We start from the raw sequence: 9,746 nt of genomic DNA on the forward strand, positions 1-9,746 counted from the left end.
TTGGGAATGAGGATATACATTTGTTTCTATATCTCCATTTATTTTGTTTTGTATCCTAAGTGGCTAATCCCGATGACCAATTTTGAATGCAGAAAAAGAAAATCACTACAAGTCATCAATGATGACATTGTGAACATCTGTAAGCTACATGTGGTTTTCAAAGTCTATTGTGGAACCAGTATCATGATTATCCCCTTGAATGGATTTGAACAATGATTCAGAGTTAGGTGATCTGAATTAGTTGGTCAGGAACTTCCTTTTCCCTCAGAGAAAGTGACTGTTCCTGACTTTTGTTTCTATTAGCACCTAGTTTTCCTAGGTTTCCAGGTTCTGTGAAGTTGTTGTTTCCCCACATGCTACTGACCAGCTGGCATCTCTACCCACACCGCCCGCTGTCTGAGTCCAGGTATTCATATCCTATGTTAAGGATATGCTCATACTGCTCCTATAATAAGGGAAAGGTGGGTGGGGGTCCAACCCCAGGAGAGCAGCATTTTGGTATACCCAGTTCTGCTCCAGTCCTGAGTGCTACAGGAGGCTGCAGAGACAGAGACTCCCTCATCCTGGGACCAGTGACTTCCAACCTGCTCCAAAGTGACATTTTCTGGTGTTTTCTAGAGCCTATATCACAACTCCATCTCAGTTAAAAATGTAACACCAATAACAAAACTGTGTGGTAGATAACCTCCTCCCTTCTCCAGCAAACGGGTCTTAGGGTACTTAGCTGACTTGTCATAGGTTATAATTGGGAGCCCAGAAATCAAATACCAGTCACACAACTCAAGCCTGGGAATCTCCATCCCAAAACTTGCCTCCTCACCTTATTTTATAGTTTTGAGCTCTTTTCCTCATGTTTAAGACACATATGAAATAATCAAGGGTCTTGGAGGGAAGAGATACAGAAATGTTACTGTGTATTATGAATCAGATTAATATTCTTCAAAAGATGTAAGTAAATTGTGGGATTTCTTTAAGTTAATTTTTTTAAGCTGTGGGTGTACCTACCATGAATGCAACTTGCTCAGGAATTAATATATGAAACAACTGCTTTTAGATACTGGATAACAGGCAGTACAGGATAATACCTTTTAAAAAAAGAATTAGCTAAACTTTATGATGATATGGGATTTCTATCTGGACAGTCTGAGTAAACCTCAAAAAACCCAACAAATAACCCAGCTGCCTGTCAAAAAAACCTAACACTCTTAAAGAAGGCTTTAAAATGTATACATGTAATAGCATAATGCTCATAATGTCAATTCAATCAAAATTTACTAGACTGTGAAGAAGCAGGTAAATATGACACATAACCAGAAGAAAGTTAGTGAATATAATCAGGCACAGAATGGCAGAGATGATGGAATTAATAGACAAAATCATTTTATAAATATATTCACAGAATTAAAGGTTTTGTGTAGGTAATGATCTCAGTAGGGTTGCAGATGACTTATGAATTAGTCAGCTTTCCATCACTATAACAAAATACCTGAGATAATCAACTTACAAATAAGAAAGGTTTATTTTGGCTCATAGCTTTAGAGATTTCAATCCATGGTCAGGTAACCTTTGGCCAAGCAGCCCATATCATGGCAGGAGCATGTGGCAGAGCAAGCTGCTCACCTCATGGTGGTCAGGAAGAAAAAAAAAGCATGAAAGTGGTGTTCCATTGTCCCTTTTGAAAGGGTACCTCAATGACCTAAATCTGCCACTGTCCCCACTTTTCAAAGAATTCTACCACCTTCCAATAGTGCCTGGCTGAGGACCAAGACTATTTCATGAGCCTTTGGAGCATATTCCACATCCAAACTATAGTGATTATCATCTGTCAGAGTTATAATTAGAACTCTGAAGTTAATGCTGCCATGCCTTGTCTTTATATTGTGCCAAGACCCCAAATTCATCAATATAGTCATCTCTGAAGATTTAGATTTCATTCCAATATTGAGAACTTTCTGCTTTGTGCTCATACTTATATTCCATTTCTTATAACTTTTTCTATTGTGTCTTTTAGAAATTTATTTTCTTCTGTGAAGTCCCTACTCTTTTTGAACACCTCTGTAATATACTATCTCTATCATTTGTTTTTATAGAAACCTGCCTTTAATGATAGAAACATTGTCTCTCTTTCAGGGCCTCCAGGATATTCTTTCACTCTAAAGATATCACAAGAGATGTGTGTATGTGTGTGTGAGAGAGAGAGAGGGATAGAGAGAGAGGGAGGAGTGAGCACTAGAACAGATTAGTTGCAGAAACAAATGTACCCCAAATTTGGCTTGAACACAGAAATTTATTTTTTGCTTATATTGTAGTCTTGGGTAGATAAAAAAAGAAAACCTTGAGGGATATTTCAATATTTCAAGGGAAAAATATATGACTAAGGGTTTGGCTTCTTTTTGCTCTTGCCAAATCCTTGACTTGCTAAACATATCAGCTCTGACAGCTGAATTATTGGTCCTGATTCAACAAACATGGCAACTGCCCTAACTGAATCTTCATCCCTGGTCCAGATAAATATGGCAGCTCTGTTGATATTATTTCCAGTCCCTGAACTCCCAACCACTCTGGGTCCATGGATCCTGTTGATCAAATGAATTGCACTGACCTTGATTGTATTGGTGGGTTCCTTGTCCTAGATCTGCCTCTATCTTCCAGATCCCTGATGCTGGCTCTACTAGCTATACCAGCTCTGCCAGCCATATTTCAGCCTATGATATAAGACTTAAACTATTATACTAGGTCAGGAAAAAATATATCCATTTTGCTAAGATGTGAACTTCTATTTTGGGATGCATAAAGCACAATTTTTTTGTTAAATATAAACAATTTGCTGATTGTAATATCGTGATCAATTGTGTCTCCCAAAGGCAGAAATTATAATAAATTTTCTTTTGTGTATATTGTGTTACCTTATTGAATGTATTTTTGACTAGACAGGTTTTCTTTTCTAGATTAGATGTTTCTGAGAACTGATTCCTTTGTTGTAATTTTACTCAGCTAATGATTAGAAGAATGTTCCACAAACTAGATTCTAGCACTGTACATTTCAAATCTTATTTTCCTTATACTTCTGGTGCTGGAAGTCGCAGGACATGTTTGCATCACAATGTGGCCTCTGGCAGTGCATCTTAATGTCATGATGCTTGGTGGGCTGCAGGAGTGTTTCTGCTCTTCAATGACGGGCAATAATTGATGATACATGGAAGTGACTAGAGACCACATAAATATACCCCTATAAATCCCCAGCAAATGTATCTCCAATTCAGTGTTCCCTTAATTGGATTAAGAAATATAGGCAACATATTCTACTCTTCTTCATTCTCCCCCTTTTCTTCCTTTCTTTTTTCTTTTTTTACTCCCATGTCTGATGGGTAATTACTGATGTCTAAGGTTTGGGGAAATACAATCTTGCGTGGTGATATGAAACACAATCACCACACTTCATGTCTAACTTTTATAAAATTCTGATTTATCTTATAAAAATGACTCACTCTGGAACACATTGTGAAGGACCCTGAAGTTTAAGCTTTCTTCGCTTAAATAATCTCCCCAGGGATATTGCACAGGAGAACGAGAGGGAGGTGTTAAAACAGAAGTCCAAAGCAAGAGAAATGATGGTGAAAAGCCAACCATGAAGAGTTCCAAGAAAGAAATAGCCACCAGCAGCATGTGCCACAGAGAAACTGAACAGGAACAGGACCAGAAGGAATCCTGATAGATACGAGGTTATTGCTGACTCATTGTACATGAGCAAATATTCTATTATTTTGCATTTCCTCTTTCACTCCATCTAAAATGGTTCCAGAACTTATAGGAATAAGGAAGATAATAATATTTGCGGGAAAACTGATGATATCTTTAGATGAGAGAGGCTTTGTAAATTCTGGCTTTTAAGAATGTGTCCTAAGAAATTTTGGGAAGCAATTCTGTCACAAAGGAGATGGGTGTCTTGTTTGATTACAGAACCTGGTAGCTGTTCTCTATAGATCCAGCCCCACTGAACAAAGGGCGGTACCAGGGTTTTATGGATTTTACCTCACAACAAATATCCTTGAAACATGTTGACTATTTCACCCCTTATACCTAGTATTTTCCATTTCTACCAGTGTCACTAAAGTCCTTTAAAAAATACTTCTACTTTTACCCTCATCACATTTGTATTTTCCCTCCCTCTTGTGAATATGAATCATAATTTTAATAGCAGTTTAATTGTCATTTCAATGTCACTTTCTGCTAATTCAATCCTCCCCATAATTTTTGGCTCCATTTATATTATTGGATTGTTTTCCCTCTTGGTGGTAGGTCAACAACTGGTAATTGTTGATTGGATGCCGGACTTATTTTAGGTTTTTGGGTGCAAGGATTGGTCATCTTCTTTTAAATGGTGTTGCACTTTGCTTTGGCATATAGTTAAGTTACTTGGAAACAGTTTGGTCCTTTTAAAGCTTGCTTTAAGCTTCCTTCGGACACAGCCAGGGCATACTTAGTCTAGAGCTCATTTCATCTTACTGCTAAGGAGGTATTATTCTGAGGACTCTACCCAGTACCCTGGATATTAGAAAGTCTTTCCATTTCAGCTGGTGGGAACACAGTATATTCCAAGCCCTGTATGATTTCAGAGAATTGTTTGGTCTACTGGTTCTTTTCCTGGCCTGGGGCATTTTCCTCTCATGCCTGCCAAGATGTTCTATTGCAATTGTCAAGACTGGAGGGGACCCCCCCCCACCCCCGCACTCTCTGTGCTACTCTCTTGTTTTTTTTGTATTCTTTCCCACATATTCTACTTTTCTTGGCTTCCCTGTACTTTAATCTCTGTCTCTCAACCCAGCAATACCATTGATCTCTGATGGCCCATTCCTTTTCTGTGCTGCAGCTGGAAATTCTTCTAGGTAGTAAGTGGGGCTTACCTCATCTATTTCTATTTTCCCAGGGTTCAAGTCTCATGCCACCTATTGTATAATGTTTGAAGACAACTTCCCCCCGCCCCCACCTATTTTGTTTGGCCTTCTAGTTTTTTAAGGGGTAAACTGGTTTTTGCTAAACCATTAAGCCTGGAAGTAATGGTTCCCAATATATTGATCTCTTAGTTTGATGACTAAGAGTAATACATTTCTACACAAATAATAAATGGAATTTATTATTTCTCAAATACATCAACAAAGGCCTGCCATGAAAATAACTTGTTTTCTATCTGTTTCCACAATACAATATTTTTCTTCTCATTATAAATATTTCTTTTAAATGATGGAGCAGATTTTGGTAAGATGTGCGAAAAAGCTGATTAAAAGATTAAAAATTCACTTTTGATAATCCTTGACTTCTTAAAAAAAATCTCTGACAAATAATTAGTTTTTGCTGCAGCTTTTACTTCAAGTTTTTCCTTGGTTATAAAATGTGTTGTTGAACATATGCATCTTGGTTCATCCAGCCATTTTCCTCCTGTGTTATTATAATCTGTTAAAAAAATAAACAACATATCCGGTCAATGTGAAATCATTTTAATTTGATTGTGTTCTCTGATTACGAATGTACGGAAATGAAGTTTAAATTACAAACCAGCAGCTTTCTGCCTACCATAGTTCCACTATTTGTACACACAACTCTGCCTGTGGTTGATTGTAGAAGGGAGCAGCAGAGAGATTCTGAGGCTGTCATCTCTGCTCGTGGTGCCAGAATTGCAGAAATGTGTGTTGAAACTGAAGGGAAACATTACTAAAAATTGAACTAAAGAATATCCACATAGAATATTTATTTTTATATTATACTCTTTTAGAAACAAATTTAAAGGAATATAATTTTCCTGCCTTAGCTGTTTTTATTCAGAAATTTCAGAGTGAAAAATTTACTCCTAATTTTGAAGAAATTTCAGGTTATAAGAGACTGAAAATTTTTTTTTTAAAATTTTTTATTGTTGGCTGTTCAAAACATTACATAGTTCTTGATATATCATATTTCACACTTTGATTCAAGTGGGTTATGAGCTCCCATTTTTACCCCATATACAGATTGCAGAATCACATCAGTTACACATCCATTGATTTACATATTGCCATACTAGTGTCTGTTGTGTTCTGTTGCCTTTCCTATCCTCTACTATCCCCCCTCCCCTCCCCTCCCCTCCCCTCCCCTCTTCTCTCTCTGCCCCCTCTACTGACATTCATTTGTCCCCCTTGTATTATTTTTCCCTTTCCCCTCACTTCCTCTTGTATGTACTTTTGTATAACTCTGAGGGTCTCCTTCCATTTCCATGCAATTTCCCTTCTCTCTCCCTTTCCCTCCCACCTCTCATCCCTGTTTAATGTTAATCTTCTTCTCATGCTCTTCAACCCTACTCTGTTCTTAGTTACTCTCCTTATATCAAAGAAGACATTTGGCATTTGTTTTTTAGGGATTGTCTAGCTTCACTTAGCATAATCTGCTCTAATGCCATCCATTTCCCTGCAAATTCTATGATTTTGTCATTTTTTAATGCAGAGTAATACTCCATTGTGTATAAATGCCACATTTTTTTTATCCATTCATCTATTGAAGGGCATCTAAGTTGGTTCCACAGTCTTGCTATTGTGAATTGTGCTGCTATGAACATCGATGTAGCAGTGTCCCTGTAGCATGCTCTTTTTAGGTCTTTAGGGAATAGACCGAGAAGGGGAATAGCTGGGTCAAATGGTGGCTCCATTCCCAGCTTTCCAAGAAATCTCCATACTGCTTTCCAAATTGGCTGCACCAATTTGCAGTCCCACCAGCAATGTACAAGTGTACCCTTTTCCCCACATCCTTGCCAGCACTTGTTGTTGTTTGACTTCATAATGGCTGCCAATCTAACTGGAGTGAGATGGTATCTTAGGGTGGTTTTGATTTGCATTTCTCTGACTGCGAGAGATGGTGAGCATTTTTTCATGTACTTGTTGATTGATTGTATGTCCTCCTCTGAGAAGTGAAGAGACTGAAATTTTACTAAGGAATCATGATAAAGGAATGCCCCATTGGCCAGACATGCAAAATTCTCCTTTGTCAAATGTGTGTTGAAGGCCCACTATGTGTGAGGTACAGCGTTGACACTAGAGAGTTAAAATTAACCAATCAGCCAACCAATATTTCTTTGTCAAAGAGAAATGACTATTTTGAATTTTATTGCCTTTTAGTATTTACTTAGCATTATAACAGTATGCTTGGTTTCCTTGGATTTATAGAACAACATAGGACAGAAGGCAATTCTTCATATGACAAAAATTGACTTTTAAGGTTCTGTTTTCATCTACACTACTACATTAATCTTGGTTTCCTCCTTTTTTTAAAATATTTTTTTAGTTGTAGTTGGACACAATGCCTTTATTTTATTTATTTTTATGTGGTGCTGAGGATCGAACTCAGCACCTCGCACGTGCTAGACGAGTGCTCCATGGCTAAGCCACAACCCCAGCCCCAGTTTCCTCCTTTTTTGACCCTCCAAAAAAGAAGAATACGTTTCCATTAGCTATATGTGCAAATAAAACTACATTTATATATATATATATATATATATATATATATATACACATACACACATATTTATGTGTGTGTATATATACATACATACATACACACAGACATATATATGTATATATAAAATTTGGTTTAAAGGTACTGGACTATCTTGCCTGTTATTTGAAATGATTCTACTGGATTGTATTCAAGTCTGTTTTTACCCTGGCCATAACCTTATTGTGTCTTGATTTCATTTATAACTACCCAGTCTTGACCTATAATCTTTCATCAGCTTTCTGTTTGCTTGGCTTCCAGTTTGAGCCCTAGCTCAACTAAACTCTTTTGGCTCTTGAACATTCTGCATCACTTCCCAGTCAATGCTTTGCTCACTCCTGGCACAGAAGCTTATTTGGGTGGCATCCTCTAGTGGCAACTTATGACTCATCCCCTTACCCCACCCACCAACAGTCTGAGGAAATGTAGCTGTGCATGTGGAAGGGTCCTGCAGCCAGAATCAGGTAAATGCCTCTACCTTTGTTCTTCCAAAGGGACTTGGTACTTACAAATACTTTTTTTGTTGCTTAAGGTCATTATTTCTTATGAGCGCCGTTGTGCCATGTACACTGCATTTATTGAAGGCCTCACAACTTGGCAGTGAAGAGTGGAAGAATAGAATCTCAGCTCACTGTGAACAATCTCATAGATGATTTTAGTTAGTTTGGCTACAACACTTTTAAACCATCAGATTCTGTTTAAAAATCAGTCTTCCTCTAGGCACATTCTTTAAACTTCACATCTATTAAAGCATTTTCACAATAGTGAAAAGACCACTAGTTTAGATTTATTACTCATTTTCTTAGACACCCCCTCCCACTAATAAAATAAATCTGGAGAATTTAATCAGGAGAATTGAATTATCAAGAATCTTACTAGAGTAAATTTATAATGAGTAGTTATTAAGAAATACTAGTCATTGAATTGACTAGTCCTGGGGAGAAATTTAGTTATCCTTATAAAGAAGGAGAGGCAGGGAGTTATAGAAAGAAGCAAATATGACTTGCCCTTAGTAAGAAAGACTAATTCTTGACCTTCTAGAGTGAAGTGATTCTGTTGTCATCCTAGGTTTTATCTCAAAAATGTGTATGGGTCTTGTGAAATACTCTAAAATACATGTTAGTACACAGCATGTTTTAAATTATTTACAATTTAGTATGATTATCACTCCAGAAAAATGTTCCATGATAGTCCTGTGATTATTTTGTAGCCCTGGCATATCATCAAGTATCCTCATGAAAATTAGAATCTTAGTTTGAGAAGCTTTGGCAAGCACTGAAGAACATTGATTACAGAATTAGACTGACCTAGCCTGAATACTGACTTTTTCTTTCTAAGTAGGCATGTTACTCAATTTCTTTGAACTTGATCTCCTTTAGGATAAAATGGGGATTCTAGGAGATGGAGATAAGATAATGTGTGTCTAGCTAGCACCTTACTGAGAACCTGTTTTAATATACCCCTCAATTTGCAGATGAAGATTATATATAGACTTCTTGAGGTTGGGGTCCTTGTATGTTCAGACAATGCCTGGCACATAGGAAAACAAAATAAATCATAAATGAACTAGTAAAGCAAGAGCTCATTATTTAGTGATCTAAGACAGATTAACATATGCATAGAAGCTTAACACAGTGTTGGGATACATTAGTTCTTCACAAATATTTCTGATAATTGCCTGATTTGGCAAGTGATTTTGCTTAATGCTCATCTTTGGAAAGTAAGAACTGAACAGAATGTAAGTAATTCCACATCAAAACTTTGGAAATTGTCTTCTGCTGTTCACTTGTGAGAAATACCTAAAAAATGTTGATGTAGAAAATTAAACAAAACAAATGAATACATGGATAGTGAAGACCCTTATACCCACTGCTCAGATCAAGAAGCAGAGCTTTAAGCTCTTGTGTGCCACATCTCAGTTCATTTCCTTCCCTCCCCTAAAGAAACCATTGACTTTTATCAGGTAAATATTTCCTTGCATTTCTTTATGGTTTTACCTTTAAGGTTCATTCCTACATAAAATAGTTAAATCTTTCTGAAGTGTGAGGAGTAAAGATTTGTTCCCAGGATGTAGGCTCTCTATTTACCTCTCTTATTGTTTCTTTTGCTGAGAAAACACTTTTTAGTTTGAGTAAGTCCCATTTGTTGATTCTAGTTATTAACTTTTGTTCTATGGGTGTCCTATTGAGGAATTTGGAGCCCGACCCCACCGTATGTAGATCGTAGCCAAC

This window comes from Marmota monax, unplaced genomic scaffold (genome assembly GCF_021218885.2).
Source record: "Marmota monax isolate L192 unplaced genomic scaffold, Marmota_monax_Labrador192_F-V1.1 WCK01_AAM20220418_F8-fsc00046, whole genome shotgun sequence".
In the NCBI taxonomy this organism is placed as follows: domain Eukaryota; kingdom Metazoa; phylum Chordata; class Mammalia; order Rodentia; family Sciuridae; genus Marmota; species Marmota monax.